The 21,477-nt window shown below is 40.8% G+C and overlaps 1 protein-coding gene across 2 annotated transcripts in view; it reads right to left on the reverse strand.

Moving 5' to 3' along the window:
• DOCK3 (dedicator of cytokinesis 3) overlaps nt 1–21,477 on the reverse strand; it is a 505,777-nt gene that overhangs the window by 428,053 nt on the left and 56,247 nt on the right. The gene's annotated exons all lie outside the window — the stretch shown is intronic.

Raw genomic sequence — 21,477 nt, forward strand, 5'->3', positions numbered from 1 at the left:
TCATATGTGGAATTTAGGAAACAAAACAAAGAAAGAAAAAAAAAAGATAAACAAAAAAGAAGAGACTCATGAATACAGAGAACTGCTGGTTGCCAAAGGGGAGGAGATGGATGGGAGATGGGTGAAAGAGGTGTAGGAGACTAAGAGTACACTTATCATGATGAGCACTGAGTAATGTATAGAATAGTTAAATCACTATATTGTATACCTGAAAATAATAGAACACTGTATATTATTATACTAGAATTAAAAATTGTTTTAAATTTCATCCCATGTCTTTTTTTTAGGAAAATGATCATTTTATTTCAAAATTTATATAAGAATGCAAAGAAACATAAAACAGGGATCCCTGGGTGGCGCAGCGGTTTGGCGCCTGCCTTTGGCCCAGGGCGCGATCCTGGAGGCCCGGGATCGAATCCCACGTCGGGCTCCCGGTGCGTGGAGCCTGCTTCTCCCTCTGCCTATGTCTCTGTGTCTCTCTCTCTCTCTCTGTGACTATCATAAATAAATAAAAAAAATTAAAAAAAAACAAAAAAAATAAAAAAAAAAAGAATGCAAAGAAACAAGAATAGCCTTGTCAATCTTGAAGGACTTCTACTATATACCAAATCTTATAATCTAAAATCAGTTCTTTGAATGGCTAGTGTCAAAAAGACAAGAAATAACAAGTGCTGATGAGGATGTGGAGAAAAGGAAACTTTCACACACTGTTGATGGGAATGTAAATCAGTCCAACCACTGCAGAAAATAGTATGAAGACTCCTAAAAAAAACTTAAAATAAAATGGGACGTGACTCAGTAATTCCACTACTAGGTATTTACCCAAAGAAAATGAGAATATTAATTAGAAAGGATATATGCATTGAACACCAATAAAAAATAAATTTAAAAAAAAACTGGTAACTCTCCTAGCATAAAACAAAAAACAAACAAAAAAAAGATATATGCACTCCTTTGTTGACTGTAGCATTATCTACAGTAGCCAAGGTATGGAAGCAACCTAAGTGTCCATCGATAGATGAATGGACAAAGATGATGTGGTGTGTGTGTAATAGAATATGATTTATAAAAAAGAATGAAATCTTCCCATTAATTATAATATGGATGGACCTAGAGGGTATTATGTTAAGTGAAATCAGTCAAAAAGAAAAAGACAGGGATCCCTGGGTGGCTCAGCAGTTTGGTGCCTGCCTTCAGCCCAGGGCGTGATCCTGAACCTGGGATCGAGTCCCACATCGGGCTCTCTGCAGGGAGCCTGCTTCTCCCTCTGCCTGTGTCTCTGCTTCTCTCTATCTCTCATGAATAAATAAAATCTTTAAAAAACAAATCTTAAAAAAAAGGGGGGGAAGAAAAGAAAACCCAGATAATGGTAGGAAATATTTGCAAATAATATATCTTACAAGGGATTTGCATCCAGAATATATAAAAGAACATTTACAATAAAAAATTAAAAATTGAAAAAGGATCAGAACAGGTATATCTCTAAGGAAGATATACAAGTACCAATAAAACATGAAAATGCGGGATCCCTGGGTGGCTCGGCAGTTTAGCGCCTGCCTTCAGCCCAGGATCCAGTCCTGCATCAGGCTCCCTGCATGGAGCCTGCTTCTCCCTCTGCCTGTGTCTCTGCCTCTCTCTCTCTCTCTCTGTCTCTCTGTCTCTCATGAACAAATAAAATCTCTTAAAAAAATGAAAATGCTCTGATTCACTTATTTCACTCAAAATAATACCCACCAGTTCCACTCATATGTGGAATATAAGAAACAGTGCAGAGGATCCGAGGGGAAGGGAGGGAAAACTGAGAAGTCATCAAAGAGGGAGAAAAACCATGAGAGACTCTTAATTATAGCAAACAAACTGAAGGTTGCTGGAGGGGAGGTGGGTAGGGAGATGGGGTAATTGGGTGATGTGATGAGCACTGGGTGTTATACACAACTGATGAATTAGTGAACACAACATCTGAAACTAATAATGTGCTATATGTGGCTAATTGAATTTGAATTTAAAAAAAACATGAAAATGTTCAACATCATTAGTCATTAGTGAAATGCTAATCAAAACCATGAGATGCCATTTCATACCCACTACAATGGCTATAATCAAAAAGACTGACAATAAAACTGAGGGATGTATTGCTGGTAGAAATGTAAAATAGTACAGCTGCTGTAGAAAATCGTTTGGCAGTTCCTCAAAAAGTTAAACATATAATTATCACATGATCCAGCATTTCCACTCCTACATATATACCCCAAGAGAACTGAAAACATTTACTCACACAAAAAGTTATCCATAAAGGATAATAACACAACTTGTAATAGACACAAGTGGAAAGAGACCATATATCCATCAAATAAATGACTGGATAAACAAAATGTGGTATATCCATACAATAGAATATGATCATGCATAAAAAGAAGGAAGTACTAATATATACTAGTGTATGGATGAACCTGAAAACCTATGCTAGGGCAGCCCAGGTGGTTCAGCAGTTTAGCACTGCCTTCAGCCCAAGGCATGATCATGGAGACCCGAGATCGAGTCCCACGTCAGGCTCCCTGCATGGAGCCTGCTTCTCCTTCTGCCTGTATCTCTGCCTCCCTCTCTCTCTCTCTCTCTCTCTCTCTCTCTCTCTCTCTCTCTGAGTCTCTCAAAAAAAAAAAAAACCCTACGCTAAGTTAAAGCAACTGGACACAGGGACGCCTGGGTGGCTCAGCGGTTGAGCGTCTGCCTTCAGCTCAGGGTGTGATCCCAGTCTGGGGATAGAGTCCCATATCGGGCTCCCTTGGAGAGTCTGCTTCTCCCTCTGTCTGCCTATATCTCTGCCTCTCTCTCTGTGTCTCCCATGAATAAATAAATAAAATCTTAAAAAAAAAAGAAACTAGACACAAAAAACCACATATTGCATGATTCCATTCATAGGAAATGTCCAGAATAGGCAAATCCCATGGACATAGAAAGTAGGCTAGTAACTGTGATTTTCTTGGAGAGGAGAGAAAAATGTGGAGTGACTGTCATTGGGTACAGGGATTCTTTATGGAGTGATGAAAATATTCTGGAATATGATCGTGATAACAGTTATTCAACCTTCTAAATACATTAAAACCACTGAATTATATACCCTTATTTTTTAAGGATTTTTATTTATTTGAGAGAAAGAGAGAAATGGAGAGAGAACACATAAGCGGGGGTGGGAGCAGAAACAGACTCCCCGCTGAGCAGAGAGCCCAATGCAGGGCTTGATCTCAGGACCCTGAGATCTGAGCCAAAGGCAGCCTCTCAACCAACTAAGCCACCCAGGCACCCCTGTATATCTTTTTTAAAAGGCAAAGAAATACTAGCGGCTTCCCTTGATTTTTTGTTTTGTTTTGGTTTTTGGGTTTTTTGGGTTTTTTTTTTTTTTTTTTGCTTCCCTTGATTCATGAGTCAACATGTGTTACTGATCCTGCTCCGTTATATTCAAGAAGTCAATTCCAAGTCTGAAGTGACTGAACAAATGGAGTCAACACTAACTCAGTACCATCTGATGTGGAAGCTACTAAGATGTGTTATGACTGATGTAGTGAAAATATACACGGACAGAAAATAACTTGGACCAGTTTACAAAGCTTGTAAAAACATGGAAGATGTTTAAAATCTATGGTTATTCAATATTTGATTCATTATCAAATACTCTGTAGAAATTATATGACTATTTCATGTGTTATTCTGCATCAGTCAACAAAGAACTTCATTTGCTCTCATGAACTTGATCAGCTTCACTTCTGTGAATTTTTATAAGAAACAGAAGGCAAGTACCCTGACTTGCTCAAGTGCACAGTGGCAAGATGACTTAGTAGTGCTCAAGTTTTATTGTAATTTTATCGCACTTCAAGCTGTGGCTGAAATTTCTGTGAAAACTTCCCTCATCCACTATTTTTTAAACATTTTATTTTTAAAAAAAATCTCTAGGGCAGCCCCAGTGGCGCAGCAGTTTAGCACCGCCTGCAGCCGGGTATGATCCTGGAGATCCGGGATCGAGTCCCACGTCAGGCTTCCTGCAAGGAGCCTGCTTCTCCCTCTGCCTGTGTCTCTGCCTCTCTCTCACTCTCTCCGAATAAATAAATAAATAAATCTTTAAAAAAAATAAATAAATAAATATAAATAAATTTTAAAAAATCTCTACACCCAATGTGGTAGTTGAACTCACACCCCAAGATCAAGAGTCACATGCTCCACTGACTGAATCAGCCAGGCACCCCTTCCCTCATCCACTATTACTGTCAAATAATAAATGATTTTGGAAATTAGTTTTTGATTCAGTCTTGATAAGGCTTCTTAATGAATGCAACTTAAAACTGCACTTATTTGTGAAGCATATCTATATTAAAGATATTCTGATGCCAACTCAAATCACAACTAATGTTAAACTGCTTTCCAAACTTCTCATACTTTCAAAAGTTAAAAAAAGAAACAATATCTCCACCATTCTAAACCAAATTTTGATTACACACACATTTTTGTACTCAAAATACAGTTCCTATAGAGTTTTTTTAAACTTCAATGCAACTACAAAGGAAATTTCCATATTTCAAAATCCATATAATGGTCAACTGAGGAACTTCCACCTAACCATCAGTTGGAAGTCTAATCTGCAATATAATAACATGCTAAATGGCAAATAACAGGAAAAGATGCTAAACAAATTCCATAAATGCCTTCCAAGTGATGCATAGTCTCAAATTAAAACGTGTCTATGACTGACATCAGTATTTGGCAAAACTTGTCTGAAAAAGTATTTATAAAGATGAAAAATATAAAATCTCATTACAGGTCAGCATTAACAGAATAAGATTTGTGACTGATTTTGATTATAAGGAACATTAACACTAAAGACAATTAATCCAAAAAAAATTATATTCTTATCATTAGAGATATATTACCAAAAACATTGTGCTCAATTATTTTTAAATTTCATCAATAAAAACTGTGTGGAAATTTATTTACTTTCTTATTGCCTAAGTATATCTACAAAACATACATCAATTTTGCCTCTTAGCCTACAAAGTTAAAAATATTTTACTATCTGGTCCTTTAGAGGAAAAATTTGCCAACTCCTAGTCTGAAACAAAATAGTTCCAATGTGTTGTGTATTTGTAGTATTCTGAAAAGTAAAATGTGTGACAAAAGTAACACCAAGTATAGGAGGGAGGAATTTATAGTGTGTTGTGTGTTCACTGACTGCCTCCACTTTATGGTCACAGAGTAGTTTTTTTCCTCTTCACTAGCATATTTTAAAACTACATAACACATTTTTTAAATTTATATATATATATATTTTTTTTTATATTAGAGATAGGGAGTGCAAAGAGGGGGAGGAGCAGAGGGAGAGGGACAAGTAGACTCCACACTGAGTGCAGAGCCCAACACAGGGCTGGACAACAGGACCCTGAGATCATGACCTGAGCCAAAATCAAGTTCCACACTTAACAAACTGTTAAGGCGCCCCTGCATAATACATTCTTCTTACAAGGAATTCACAAACCTTCCTATGAATTATCATTTTCCACTTGATAACTTCCCTATGAAGCAGGAAGGAAAGTATAAACAAAGAAAATTTCTTACGGGTACTGGAGTTTAATTCAAACATAAAAATATAAGAATGGAGGGCACTTGGGTAGCTCAGTGGGTTAAGCCTCCAACTCTTGATTTCAGCTCAAGTCACAATCTCAAAGTTGTGGAGGCAGGGCAAGATGGTAGAAGAGTAGGGTCCCCAAGTCACCTGTCCCCACCAACTTACCTAGATAACTTTTAAATCATCCTAAAAATCTATGAATTTGGCCTGAGATTTAAAGAGAGAACAGCTAGAATGCTACAGTGAGAAGAGTTTGAGCTTCTATCAAGGTAGGAAGACAGAAAAAAATAAATAAAAAAGCATCCAAGGGGGAGGGGCCCCCCGCGAGGAGCCAGGCTAAGGCCTGGCAGCGAGAGCCCCCAGGACAGGAAAGCCGAGTCCCAGAAAAACAGAAAGTTTACCAATCATCCTGGACGGAAAGGCGCTCGCAGGGAACTCAGGCAGGATCCCAGAAGGGGCAGGGATGCCCTCAGGCTCCCAGGGGCACTAACAGAGGAACTGTGCCCCGGGGGAGAGCACACTACACACCGGTGACGAGCTCCCTAAAAGGCTAGTGCGCATCCAGCGGGACCCGGGAGCAACTCAGGCAGCAGCTCGGGTGGCAGCTCCACACAGAGGGGGCTGTGCCGCCCTGAGAGCATGATTCCAGCAGTGCAGGCCCTGGACCAAGGGCGCTGGCGGACACTGCCCAAGATCTGCGCCCCTGCCCCCCCGGGACAGGTGGAGGCTGGGAGGACACAGGGCAGCAAGGACGCTCCTGCCGCTGGGCAGCCCGGAATTGTGCATATCAGCATCCCCTGCCCCCAGAGCAGCCAGGCCCCTGCAGGCTGGGAGCTGCGGTAATTACCGCAGGAGCTGACTTTAGAGCTGGAGAGCTGGCCGCCGCCACTGTTGTTCCTCCTGGTGTCACCTTGTACTTGGGACTGAGCAGGGGCTTCACAGGGTAAACAGCTCCCATTGAGCCTTGCACCTTACAGAGGCCTGGACAGCTCCCCCAGGTGCACACACCTGAGAATCAGCACAGCAGGCCCCTCCCCCAGAAGACCAGCTGGAAGGACAGGGGAAAAGCAACTTATTGACCAAGCAGCTCTGAAAAGTTCCAGGGTAAGTGGAGGGATTTACACTATATAGGATCAGAGGATACTCCCCCTTGTTTTTTGTTTTGTTTGTTCCCCACCCCTTTTTTTTTCCCTTTTTCTCCTTTTTCCAGTACAACTTGTTTTTGGACACTCTACACTGAGCAAAATGACTAGAAGGAAAAATTCACCACAAAAGAAATCAGAAACAGTATTCTCTCCCACAGAGTTACAAATTTTGGATTACAATTCAAAGTCAGAAAGCCAATTCAGAAGCACAATTATAAAGCTACTGGTGGCTCTAGAAAAAAGCATAAAGGATTCAAGAGACTTCATGACTGTAGAATTTAGATCTAATCAGGCAGAAATTAAAAAAAAATTAAATGAGATGCAATCCAAACTGGAGGTCCTAACAATGAGGGTTAAAGAGGTAGAAGAACAAGTGAGTGACGCAGAAGACAAGTTGATGGCAAGGAAGTAAGCTGAGGAAAAAAGAGAAAAACAGTTAAAAGATCATGAGGACAGGTTAAGGGAAATAAATGACAGCCTGAGAAGGAAAAATCTATGTTTAATTGGGGTTCCAGAGGGCGCCGAAAGAGACAGAGGATGCCGAAAGAGACAGAGGACCAGAAAGTGTATTTGAACAAATCATAGCTGAGAACTTTCCTAACTTGGGAAGGGAAACAGGCATTTAGATCCAGGGGATAGAGAGATTCCACCCCCCAAAAAAATCAATAAAAACCGCTCAACACCTCAACATTTAATAGTGAAACTTGCAAATTCCAAAGATAAAGAGAAGATCCTTAAAGAAGCAAGAGACAAGAGATCCCTAACCTTTATGGGGAGAAGTATTAGGTTAACAGTAGACCTCTCCACAGAGAGCTGGCAGGCCAGAAAGCGATGGCAGGATATATTCAGGGTCCTAAATGAGAAGAACATACAGCCAAGAATACGTGACCCAGCAAGGCTCTCATTCAGAATAGAAGGAGAGATAAAGAGCTTCCAAGGTAGCAGAAACTGAAAGAATATGTGACCACCAAACCAGCTCTGCAAGAAATATTAAGGGGGACTCTGTAAAAGAAAAAGTCCAAGGAAACAATTCACAAAATCGGGGACTGAATAGGTATCATGATGACACTAAATTCATCTTTCAATAGTAACTCTGAACGTGAATGGGCTGAATAACCCCATCAAAAGGCGAAGGGTTTCAGACTGGATAAAAAAGCAAGACCCATCTATTTGCTGTCTACAAAGATTCATTTTAGACGTAAGGACACCTACAGCCTGAAAATAAAAGATTGAAGAACAATTTACCATTCAAATGGTCCTCAAAAGAAAGCAGGGGGAGCCATCCTTCTATCAGATAAATTAAAGTTTATCCCAAAGACTGTAGTAAGAGATGAAAAGGGACACTATATCATAAAGGATCTATCCAACAAAAGGACCTAACAATCATGAATATTTATGCCCCGAATGTGGGAGCTGCCAAGTATATCAATTAATAACAAAAGTTAAGACATACTTAGATAATAACACACTTACTTGGTGACTTGACACAGCGCTTTTACAATCGACAGATCTTCTAAGCACAACATCTCCAAAGAAACAAGAGCTTCAAATGACACACTGGACCAGATGGATTTCACAGATATTTACAGAACTTTACATCCAAACACAACTGAATACACATTCTTCTCAAGTGTCCATGGACTTTCTCCAGAATAGACCACATACTGGGTCACAATTCAGGTCTTAACCAATACCAAAAGATTGGGATTGTACCCTGCATATTTTCAGACATAATGCTTTGAAACTAGAACTAAATCACAAGAAGAAGTTTGGAAGGATTTCAAACACGTGGAGGTGAAGGATCATCCTGCTAAAAGATAAAAGGGTCAACCAGGAAATAAGAGAAGAATTAAAAAGATTCATGGAAATTAATGAAAATGAAGATACAACCATTCAAAATCTTTGGGATGCAGCAAAAGCAGTCCTAAGGGGGGAAATACATCGCAATACAAGCATCCATTCAAAAACTGGAAAGGACTCAAATACAAAAAGCTAACCTTACACATAAAGGAGCTAGAGAAAAAGCAGCAAATAGATCCTACACCCAGCAGAAGAAGAGAGTTAATTAAGATTCGAGCAGAACAAAACGAAATCAAGACCAGAAGAACTGGGGAACAGATCAACAAAACCAGGAGTTGATTCTTTGAAAGAATTAATAAGATAGATAAACCATTAGCCAGCCTTATTAAAAAGAAGAGAGAGAAGACTCAAATTAATAAAATCATGAATGAGAAAGGAGAGATCACTACCAACACCAAGGAAATACAAACGATTTTAAAAACATACTATGAACACCTATACGCCAATAAATTAGGCAATCTAGAAGAAATGGACGCATTCCTGGAAAGCCACAAACTACCAAAACTGGAACAGGAAGAAATAGAAAACCTGAACAGGCTAATAACCGGGGAGGAAATTGAAGCAGTCATCAAAAACCTCCCAAGACACAAAAGTCCAGGGCCAGATGGCTTCCCAGGGGAATTCTATCAAACGTTTAAAGAAGAAACCATACCTATTCTACTAAAGCTGTTTGGAGAGATAGAAAGAGATGGAGTACTTCCAAATTCATTCTATGAGGCCAGCATCACCTTAATTCCAAAACCAAACAAAGACCCCACCAAAAAGGAGAATTATAGACCAATATCCCTGATGAACATGGATGCAAAAATACTCAACAAGATACGAGCCAATAGGATCCAACAGTACATTAAGAAAATTATTCACCATGACCAAGTAGGATTTATCCCCAGGACACAAGGCTGGTTCAACACTCGTAAAACAATCAATGTGATTCATCATATCGGCAAGAGAAAAACCAAGAACCATATGATCCTCTCATTAGATGCAGAGAAAGCATTTGACAAAATACAGCATCCATTCCTGATCAAAACTCTTCAGAGTGTAGGGATAGAGGGAACTTTCCTCGACATCTTAAAAGCCATCTACGAAAAGCCCACAGCAAATATCATTCTCAATGGGGAAGCACTGGGAGCCTTTCCCCTAAGATCAGGAACAAGACAGGGATGTCCACTCTCACCACTGCTATTCAACATAGTATTGGAAGTCCTAGCCTCAGCAATCAGACAACAAAAAGACATTAAAGGCATTCAAATTGGCAAAGAAGAAGTCAAACTCTCCCTCTTCGCCGATGACATGATACTCTACATGGAAAACCCAAAAGCCTCCACCCCAAGATTGCTGGAACTCATACAGCAATTTGGTAGCGTGGCAGGATACAAAATCAATGCCCAGAAATCAATGGCATTCCTATACACTAACAATGAGACTGAAGAAAGAGAAATTAAGGAGTCAATCCCATTTACAATTGCACCCAAAATCATAAGATACCTAGGAATAAACCTAACCAAAGAGGTAAAGGATCTATACCCTAAAAACTATAGAACACTTCTGAAAGAAATTCAGGAAGACACAAAGAGATGGAAAAATATTCCATGCTCATGGATTGGCAGAATTAATATTGTGAAAATGTCAATGTTACCCAGGGCAATTTACACGTTTAATGCAATCCCTATCAAAATACCATGGACTTTCTTCAGAGAGTTAGAACAAATAATTTTAAGATTTGTGTGGAATCAGGGATCCCTGGGTGGCGCAGTGGTTTGGCGCCTGCCTTTGGCCCAGGGCGCGATCCTGGAGACCCGGGATCGAATCCCACATCGGGCTCCCGGTGCATGGAGCCTGCTTCTCCTTCTGCCTGTGTCTCTGCCTCTCTCTCTCTCTCTGTGACTATCATAAATAAATAAAAAAAAAATTAAAAAAAAAGAAGTCTTAAAAAAAAAGATTTGTGTGGAATCAGAAAAGACCCCGAATAGCCAGGGAAATTTTAAAAAAGAATACCATATCTGGGGGCATCACAATGCCAGATTTCAGATTGTACTACAAAGCTGTGGTCATCAAGACAGTGTGGTACTGGCACAAAAACAGACACATAGATCAATGGAACAGAATAGAGAACCCAGAAGTGGACCCTGAACTTTATGGTCAACTAATATTCGATAAAGGAGGAAAGACTATCCATTGGAAGAAAGACAGTTTCTTCAATAAATGGTGCTGGGGCAATTGGACATCCACATGCAGAAGAATGAAACTAGACCACTCCCTTTCACCATACACAAAGATAAACTCAAAATGGATGAAAGATCTAAATGTGAGACAAGATTCCATCAAAATCCTAGAGGAGAACACAGGCAACACCCTTTTTGAACTTGGCCACTGTAACTTCTTGCAAGATACATCCACGAAGGCAAAAGAAACAAAAGCAAAAATGAACTATTGGGACTTCATCAAGATAAGAAGCTTTTGCACAGCAAAGGATACAGTGAACAAAACTAAAAGACAACCTACAGAATGGGAGAAGATATTTGCAAATGACGAATCTGATAAAGGGCTAGTTTCCAAGATCTATAAAGAACTTATTAAACTCAACAGCAAAGAAACAAACAATCCAATCATGAAATGGGCAAAAGACATGAAGAGAAATCTCAGAGAGGAAGACATAGACATGGCCAACATGCACATGAGAAAATGCTCCGCATCACTGGCCATCAGGGAAATACAAATCAAAACCACAATGAGATACCACCTCACACCAGTGAGAATGGGGAAAATTAACAAGGCAGGAAACAACAAATGTTGGAGAGGATGCGGAGAAAAGGGAACCCTCTTACACTGTGGGTGGGAATGTGAACTGGTGCAGCCACTCTGGAAAACTGTATGGAGGTTCCTCAAAGAGTTAGAAATAGACCTGCCCTACGACCCAGCAATTGCACTGTTGGGGACTTACCCCAAAGATTCAGATGCAATGAAACGCCGAGACACCTGCACCCCGATGTTTCTAGCAGCAATGTCCACAATAGCCAAACTGTGGAAGGAGCCTCGGTGTCCATCGAAAGATGAATGGATAAAGAAGATGTGGTTTATGTATACAATGGAATATTACTCAGCCATTAGAAACGACAAATACCCACCATTTGCTTCAACGTGGATGGAACAGGAGGGTATTATGCTGAGTGAAGTAAGTCAATCGGAGAAGGACAAACACTGTACGTTCTCATTCATTTGGGGAATATAAATAATAGTGAAAGGGAATATAAGGGAAGGGAGAAGAAATGTGTGGGAAATATCAGAAAGGGAGACAGAATAATAGTGAAAGGGAATATAAGGGAAGGGAGAAGAAATGTGTGGGAAATATTAGAAAGGGAGACAGAATATCAGAAAGGGAGACAGACTCCTAACTCTGGGAAATGAACTAGGGGTGGAAGGGGAGGAGGGCAGGGGGTGGGGGTGAATGGGTGACGGGCACTGAGGGGGGCACTTGACAGGATGAGCACTGGGTGTTATTCTGTATGTTGGTAAATTGAACACCAATAAAAAAATAAATTTATTATAAAAAAAACAGGGAGGAAATTGAAACAGTCATCAAAAACCTCCCAAGACACAAGAGTCCAGGGACAGATGGCTTCCCAGGGGAATTGTATCAAATGATTAAAGAAGAAACCATGCCGATTCTACTAAAGCTGTTCGGAAAGACAGAAACAGATGGAGTACTTCCAAACTCGTTCTATGAGGCCAGCATCACCTTAATTCCAAAACCAAAGACCCCACCAAAAAGGAGAATTATAGACCAATATCCCTGATGAACACAGATGCAAAAATTCTCAACAAGATACTAGCCAATAGGATCCAACAATACATTAAGAAGATTATTCACCAAGACCAAGTGGGATTTATGATTCTCGTCTTTTAGTGCAAGTGTTAAGTGCCATAAAAATTCAGCTTCAGCAACCAAACAAGGAAAGTGGTCACACTCACCTTAAAAACTGGCAGCCAAATGACCTATCAGATAAAGGGCTAGTACCCAAGATCTATAAAGAACTTACTAAACTCAACAGCAAAGAAACAAACTATCCAATCGTGAAATGGGCAAAAGACATGAACAAATTTTACAGAGGAAGACATAGACATGGCCAACATGCACATGAGAAAATGCTCCGCATCACTGACCATCAGGGAAATACAAATCAAAACCACAATGAGATACCACCTCACACCAGTGAGAATGGGGAAAATTAACAAGGCAGGAAACAACAAATGTTGGAGAGGATGTGGAGAAAGGGGAACCCTCTTGCACTGTGGGTGGTAATGTGAACTGGTGCAGCCACTCTGGAAAACTGTGTGGAGGTTCCTCAAAAAGGTAAAAATAGAACTGCCCTACGACCCAGCAATTGCACTGCTGGGGATTTACACCCCAAAGATACAGATGCAGTGAAACACCTGGACACCTGCACCCCGATGTTTCTAGCAGCAGTGTCCACAATAGCCAAACTGTGGAAGGAGCCTCGGTGTCCATCGAAAGATGAATGGATAAAGAAGATGTGGTATATGTATACAATGGAATATTACTCCATTAGAAACGACAAATACCCACCATTTGCTTCAACGTGGATGGACCTGGAGGGTATTATGCTGAGTGAAGTAAGTCAATCGGAAAAGAACAAACATTATATGGTCTCATTCATTTGGGGAATATAAAAATTAGTGAAAGGAAATAAAGGGAAAGGAGAGAAAATGAGTGAAAATATCAGTGAGGGTGTCAAAACATGAGAGACAGCTAACTCTGGGAAATGAATAAGGGGTAGTGGAAGGGGAGGTAGGCAGGGGGTTGGGGTGAGTGGGTGATGGGCACTGAGGGGGGCGCTTGGCAGGATGAGCACAGGGTGTTCTGCTATATGTTGGCAAATTGAACTCCAATAAAAAAATTAAATAAAAAAATCAAGGTTATGAGATCAAGTCCCACACTGGGCTCTGTGTTGAGCTCCGTGTTGAGCACTCTCACCACTGTGTCTCTCTAAAAAATAAAATTAAAAAAAAAAATAAGAATGGACCTGTGTTGGGGCACCTGGGTAGCTCAGCTGGTTGAGCAGCCTACTCTTGGTTTCCTTTCATGTCATGATCTCAGGGCCTGGCTGGGATCAAAGCCCATGTGGAGCTCCACACTCAGCACTAAGTCTGCTGAGGATTCTTTTTCCCTCTCCTTCTACCCCTTCTCCTACTCATGATCTCTCTCTAAAATAAACAAGTAAACCTTAAAAAAAAAAAAAAAAGAGGAGGGAGGGGCAAGATGGCGGAAGAGCAGGGTCCCCAAATCACCTGTCCCCACCAAATTACCTAGATAACCTTCAAACCATCCTGAAAATTTACGAATTCGGCCTGAGATGTAAAGAGAGACCAGCTGGAATGCTACAGTGAGAAGAGTCCGCGCTTCTATCAAGGTAGGAAGACGGGGAAAAAGAAATAAAGAAACAAAAGGCCTCCGAGGGGGAGGGGCCCGCGAGGAGCCGGGCTGAGGCCGGGGCGAGTGTCCCCAGGACAGGAGAGCCCCGTCCCAGAGGAGCAGGAGCTGCACCAACCTTCCCGGGCGGGCGGAAAGGGGCTCGCAGGGAGTTGGAGCAGGACCCAGGAGGGCGGGGATGCCCTCGGGCTCCCGGGGACACTAACAGACACCTGCGAGCGCAGGAGAGTGCTCCGAGCTCCCTAAGGGCTGCAGCGCGCACGGAGGGACCGACCAGAGCAGCTCGGAGGGGCTCGGGAGCGGCTCCAGGGAGGGAGCTGCGGAGCAGGAGCGCGAATCCAACAGCGCAGGCCCCGGAGCACAGGGCGCCGGGACACAGCCCAGGATCCGGCCTCCCCGTGGGACAGGCAGAGGCCGGGAGGGCCCAGGACAGCAAGGACGCTCCTGCCCCAAGCTGAGCACATCAGCGGCCCCGCCCCGGAGCCTCCAGACCCTGCAGACGGAGAACCGAGAGCCCGAGCCCCGCCCCGTAGTTCCTGCGGAGGCTAAATCCAGGCTTCCAGAGTTGCCATAGCAACTGCTGCTGTTCCTCCCTGGGTCCCACGGGGTAAACAACCCCCGCTGAGCCCTGCAGCAGGCAGGGGCAGAGCAGCTCCCCCAAGTGCTAACACCTGAAAATCAGCACAGCAGGCCCCTCCCCCAGAAGACCAGCTGGACGGACCAGTGATACTCCCCCGTGTTCCAATACAACTTGTTTTTGGCCACTCTGCACTGAGCAAAATGACTAGAAGGAAAACCTCACTTCAAAAGAAAGAATCAGGAACAGCCCTCGCTCCCACAGAGTTACAAAATCTGGATTACACTTCAATGTCAGAAAGCCAATTCAGAAGCACCATTATACAGCTACTGGTGGCTCTAGAAAAAAGCATTAAGGCCTCACGAGACTTCATGACTGCAGAATTTAGATCCAATCAGGCAGAAATTAAAAACCAATTGAATGAGATGCAATCCAAACTAGAAGTCCTAACAACGAGGGTTAACGAGGTGGAAGAACGAGTGAGTGACATAGAAGACAAGTTAATGGCAAAGAGGGAAACTGAGGAAAAAAGAGATAAACAATTAAAGAACCATGAAGACAGATTAAGGCAAATAAATGACACTCTAAGGAAGAAAAACCTACGTTTAATTGGGGTTCCCGAGGGCGCCGAAAGGGACAGAGGGCCAGAATATGTATTTGAACAAATCCTAGCTGAAAACTTTCCCAATCTGGGAAGGGAAACAGGCATTCAGATCCAGGAAATAGAGAGATCCCCCCCTAAAATCAATAAAAACCGTTCAACACCTCGACATCTAATAGTGAAGCTTGCAAATTCCAAAGATAAAGAGAAGATCCTTAAAGCAGCAAGAGACAAGAAGTCCCTGACTTTCATGGGGAGGAATATTAGGGTAACAGCAGACCTCTCCACAGAGACCTGGCAGGCCAGAAAGGGCTGGCAGGATATATTCAGGGTCCTAAATGAGAAGAACATGCAACCAAGAATACTTTATCCAGCAAGGCTCTCATTCAAAATGGAAGGAGAGATAAAGAGCTTCCAAGACAGGCAGGAACTGAAAGAATATGTGACCTCCAAACCAGCTCTGCAAGAAATTTTAAGGGGGACTCTTAAAACTCCCCTTTAAGAAGAAGTTCAAGTAACTCTGAACGTGAATGGGCTTAATGACCCCATCAAAAGGCGCAGAGTTTCAGACTGGATAAAAAAACAGGACCCATCTATTTGCTGTCTACAAGAGACTCATTTTAGACAGAAGGACACCTACAACCTGAAAATAAAAGGTTGGAGAACCATTTACCATTCAAATGGTTCTCAAAATATACCCTAAAAACTACAGAACACTTCTGAAAGAAATTGAGGAAGACACAAAGAGATGGAAAAATATTCCATGCTCATGGATTGGCAGAATTAATATTGTGAAAATGTCAATGTTACCCAGGGCAATTTACACGTTTAATGCAATCCCTATCAAAATACCATGGACTTTCTTCAGAGACTTAGAACAAATTATTTTAAGATTTGTGTGGAATCAGAAAAGACCCCAAACAGCCAGGGGAATTTTAAAAAAAAGAAAACCATATCTGGGGGCATCACAATGCCAGATTTCAGGTTGTACTACAAAGCTGTGTTCATCAAGACAGTGTGGTACTGGCACAAAAACAGACATATAGATCAATGGAACAGAACAGAGAACCCAGAAGTGGACCCTGAACTTTATGCTCAACTAATATACGATAAAGGAGGAAAGACGATCCACTAGAAGAAAGACAGTCTCTTCAATAAATGGTGCTGGGAAAATTGGACATCCACATGCAGAAGAATGAAACTGGACCACTCTCTTGCACCATACACAAAGATAAACTCAAAATAGATGAAAGATCTAAATGTGAGACAAGATTCCATCAAAATCCCAGAGAAGAACTCAGGCAACACCCTTTTTGAACTTGGCCACAGTAACCGGAGAAGGACAAACAGTGTATGTTCTCATTCATTTGGGGAATATGAATAATAGCGAAGGGGAATATAAGGGAAGGGAGAAGAGGTGTGTGAGAAATATCAGAAAGGGAGACAGAACATGAAGACTTCTAACTCTGGGAAGTGAACTGGGGGTGGTGGAGGGGGAGGAGGGTGGGAGGTGGGGGTGAATGGGTGACGGGATGAGCACTGGGTGTTTGTTGGTAAATTGAACACCAATAAAAATTAATTTATAAAAAAAAAAAAGAAGACAAAGTCACGATCATCATCAATTTCATCCTTTTTTCCAGTTTGTGCACTGATTATAGATCCTGTCATATTATATCCATTGTCCTTGTCAACTCTCAAGCCCATCAAATGCCTGCAAATAAACATTTGATCATACAAGGACCATAATTTGCCTCTTCGCAAAATTCATTTCACTTTGATAAACTTCACAGATATTCACTGGGAATAAATGTTATTTTGTTTCCATAAAAAAAAAAAAAAAAAAAAAAAAGAACCTGTGTGTTCCTGTTACTGTACATGTAATTCATTGCTGTTACAGTATCGTAGTAATCTCAAGATAGAAAACTACTATCAACTTAACTTTTATTTATATAAACTTTAATACCTATGATTTATTACAATAAAACTAATTATAAAAAGTCAACTTGGGGCACCTGGGTGGCTCAGCCGATTGGGCATCTGCCTTCAGCTCAGGTCATGATCCTAAGTTGCTGTGATAGAGTCCCACACCATGCTCCCTACTTAGTAGGGAATCTACTTTTCTCTCTGCCCCTCCCTCTACTTCTCTCTCTCAAATGAATGAAAATTTTTAAAAAGTCAACTCTTCTTAAGCCCCTGCAACAAACACATTGTATGTCCAAAGACACATGAAAAAAATCACTTGAAAGTATTTTTTTTCCATATAGTTTAAATATAGACTATGTATATATACCACATGATCACCTTAGTACTACTTTAGAAACTCACAAAAATATTATCAGTATCTTAAATATTTTATTTTTTTTTATTTCTAGGTTAAAAAAATCAAAATAGTTTGCATTCAACACATTACTGCTTTGCTACTTAGTTAATCTCAGGATGAATATATTAAATGAGAAACAATCCCAATAAGTCATTTCTGTATTATCCATATCAATGAAAAGAAAAAAAAACATAATTCAAACAAAAATAATTTGTTTGGCTTGGCAACACATCATTTTCCTTCAGCAGATTTGTCCTCTTAAACTAAGTCTTGTTTGGGCCCAAAATGAAGTTAATTTGCATTCCTTCAGCAGGATGATGGAACAGATCCTGGGAGGACATGGATAGCAAAGAAAATCTAGCTTAAGGCACACTACAATTGGCCATGAATAATGCCAAAGTAATTCCCTTTGAGGAAAGACCTCTTTCCCAACGGATAATTAACTATTACTTTAGCACTGCATCATGCAAAACAAGTGAAGCACTGTAATATAAAATAAAAAAGTGTATTCCTTCAGAGCTAATAGAAACTGGCCAAAGTCTATTGTATATAATAATTTGAAAACAGAGATGGAAATAAGAAAATTAACTATAGAGCTAGGTTCTTAAAAGAAAAACACTATCAGTTAAATGCCACCTCAATCTGTAATGATTACATTTACAGCAAGGGCCCAAGACTTTTATCTGATCTCTTACTAGAAATTAAATATAACAATTTAACTGTAATTTGCTTCTAGAGAGACTTCCCTTCCCTTCTTTTTAGAAGAACTAACTAAGTGATAAGGAACACCTATGATAGAATTTTTCTATAAGCCATGCTTAATCCTTAGTGGTAAAGGTAGCTACAGATGATACCCACTGATAGGACTGAGAAAAATTTAAAAAAAAACAAGTTTGGGGGCAGCCTGGGTGGCTCAGCGGTTTAGCACCACCTTCGGCCCAGGGCATGATCCTGGAGACCTGGGATGGAGTCCCACATCAGGCTCCCTGCATGGAGCCTGCTTCTCCCTCTGCCTGTATCTCTGCGTCTCTCTCTCTGTCTCTCATGAATAAATAAAATCTTAAAAAAAAAAAAGTTTGGAAAGGGATATTGACTATAGATTGATTCCTGAAAATATCTATCCTTAATAACTTAATACTTATCCTTAATAACTATACACTTAATAACTTAATAACTCTTAATATCTTAATTACTTAATATCCTTAATAACTCTATCCATAATGACTATACACTTAAGCCAAACATATTTACTAATCAGCTCTCTAAAACTATTTAAAAGGCCAGGTAGAGAAGAAAACCATAGCTTTTACTTTTCTTTCAACTTCCCTTTGCTCTAAATATAATCTTTCCTTCCCTATTCCCATTCCCCCATGCCATATCATACTAAAAATGTACTTCCAACAGAACGTAAGTGACAAAAACTATATCATCTACAGCTATGCAAACATTAAATGTTCAATGTTAAATTGTCTTAGGCTGTGAAAACAGAATAAGATGTTAATTAAATATGAGAAGGAAAGACTATTTTTTAAGATTTATTTATTTGAGAGATAAAGAGAAAGTGAGCACCGGGAGAGAGGGAGGCGGGGACAATAGGGGCAGAGGGAAAGGGAGAAATGATTTTAAGCAGACTCCTACAATGAGCAGGGATCTTGGGATGCCTGGGTGGCTCAGCAGTTGAGCATCTGCCTTTGGCTCAGGCATGATCCCAGGGACTGAGATCAAGCCCCACATCGAGATCCTCGCAGGGAGCCTGCTTCTCCCTCTGCCCACGTCTCTGCCCCCACCCCATCCCCTCTCTCTCATGAATAAATAAATAAAATCTTATTTAAAAAATGAGCAGGGAGCCCAACCCAGGGCTTGATCTCATGACCCTGAGATCACAACCTGAGTGGAAACCAAGAGTCAGATGCTTACCCCACTGTGCCACCCAGGCACCCCCTGGAGTAAGATAAGACTATTTAAAACTATACCTACAGTGGCACTTGGGTGGCTCAGTCAGTTAAGTGTCTGACTCTTGATTTCAGCTCAGGTCTTGATATCAGAGTGGTGAGTTCAAGCCCCATGTTGGGCTCTACACTAAGCATGGAGCCTACTTTAAAAAAAAAAAAAGGTATACCTACAAAGGCTATAGGGAGGAAATGAGCATTGATAGATATAGACTGATGAAGGCCTACTCCTGTCTCCAGCACTTTCCTAGGCATATCACACATATTATCTCATTAAATCTTAATTTAAGAAGGAGGGAAGGGAAGGAAAGAGAAGGGAGAGAAGGAAGTGGAGAGGGAAATTTAGTTATTAGCAGGCGAAACCTAGATGAAAGTATTCTAAAAGACCTAAAATAGAACATTATTTCTTACAACAAATAAGAAGGCATTCCAGGGACGCCTGGGTGGCTCAGTGGTTGAGCGTCTGTCTGCCTTTGGCACAGGGCATGATCCCAGGATCCAGGATTGAGTCCCACATTGGGCTCCATACAGGGAGCCTGCTTCTCCCTCTGCCTGTGTCTCTGCCTCTCTCTCTCTGACTCTCATGAATAAATATATCTTAAAAAAAAAAAAAGAAGGCATTCCAAGAGACTTCATCTGACACCCATAGTTACCCCAATCTAACCCCTCAATAATCAATCCCCAAAAATAACCAATCTACTACATAGCTTTTTAACGTACAACTTTCTTTCCCAGCATCCAAGACATGTCCACTTTTCAAAGCAATACTACTGGCAGGAGAATATACAAGCCAATCAGAAGGTAATTTGGTAAGCAAGAAACCATTGTAAAAGGAGAGTAAAGAGTTTAAAGGCAATATTTCATCCAAGTCATGCAAAACCTAAAAGTACCATCCTTGTCCCACCATTAAGCACTATTCTCTAGAAACTGTACTTTGTTCAAAAACTCTCTTCTCTGAAAAACACACAAATGCTACCAACATCTGGCTCTCTGGAGTTCACTTTTCCACTCTCTTGACCGACCATGCCCTTTATTCATTCGTTCCCCCGTTGTGATCACACTGCAGTCTTTGCTCCTGACAGAGAACATTGCAAACTCTCTGGCATCCTGTATCATTTCTTGGCTTTCCTCCACAGTGGTTACTGACATTCACTGTGATAACTCACTAGTTTAATTTTCAGAAGTCAATTTATAAGACTGAATCCTTTCTCTCTAAGATGAGAAAAAAGGATGCCCACTCTCACCACCTTCAAAACTGTATTTAAGAATCTAGCCAGCATAGTCATGCAAGAAAAAGAAATAAAAAGCATAAAAATTGGAAAGGAAGAAGTAAAATTCTATTTGCAGATGACATGATTATCTAGAAGAAAATCAAACGGAATCTACCAAATAAGTAACGAGAAAAGGTAAGTAAGTTTAGTATGTTTACACATTACAAGATCACTAAACAAAAATTAATCACAGGGATGCCCAGGTGGCTCAGCGTTGAGCATCTGCTTTCAGCTCAGGGCATGATCCTGGAATCTTGGGATCAAGTCCTGCATCAGGCTCCCTGCATGGAGCCTGCTTCTCTCCCTCTGCCTGTGTCTCTGCCCCTCCCTCCCTCTCATGAATAAATAAAATAATAAATAAATAAATAAATAAATAAATAAATAAATAAATAAATAAATAAATAACAATTCTCCAAACTGATCTATTGATTCAATGCAATCTCAATCAAAATCCCAGTTTTTTGTTCAAACTGACAAACTTATTTTTTTTAATTATATAGAAATGAAAGGACATAGAACAGCCAAAACAAATTTGAAAAAGAAAACAGTTAACAAGAGACAACTGGGGGGCTCAGCAGTTGCGTGCCTGCCTTCTGCCCAGGGTGTAATCCTGGAGTCCTGGATCAGGTCCTACATCAGGCTCCCTGCATGGAGCCTGCTTCTCTCTCTGCCTATGTCTCTACCTCTCTGT

The sequence above is a fragment of the Nyctereutes procyonoides genome, unplaced genomic scaffold (assembly GCF_905146905.1).
Source record: "Nyctereutes procyonoides isolate TBG_1078 unplaced genomic scaffold, NYPRO_anot_genome, whole genome shotgun sequence".
In the NCBI taxonomy this organism is placed as follows: domain Eukaryota; kingdom Metazoa; phylum Chordata; class Mammalia; order Carnivora; family Canidae; genus Nyctereutes; species Nyctereutes procyonoides.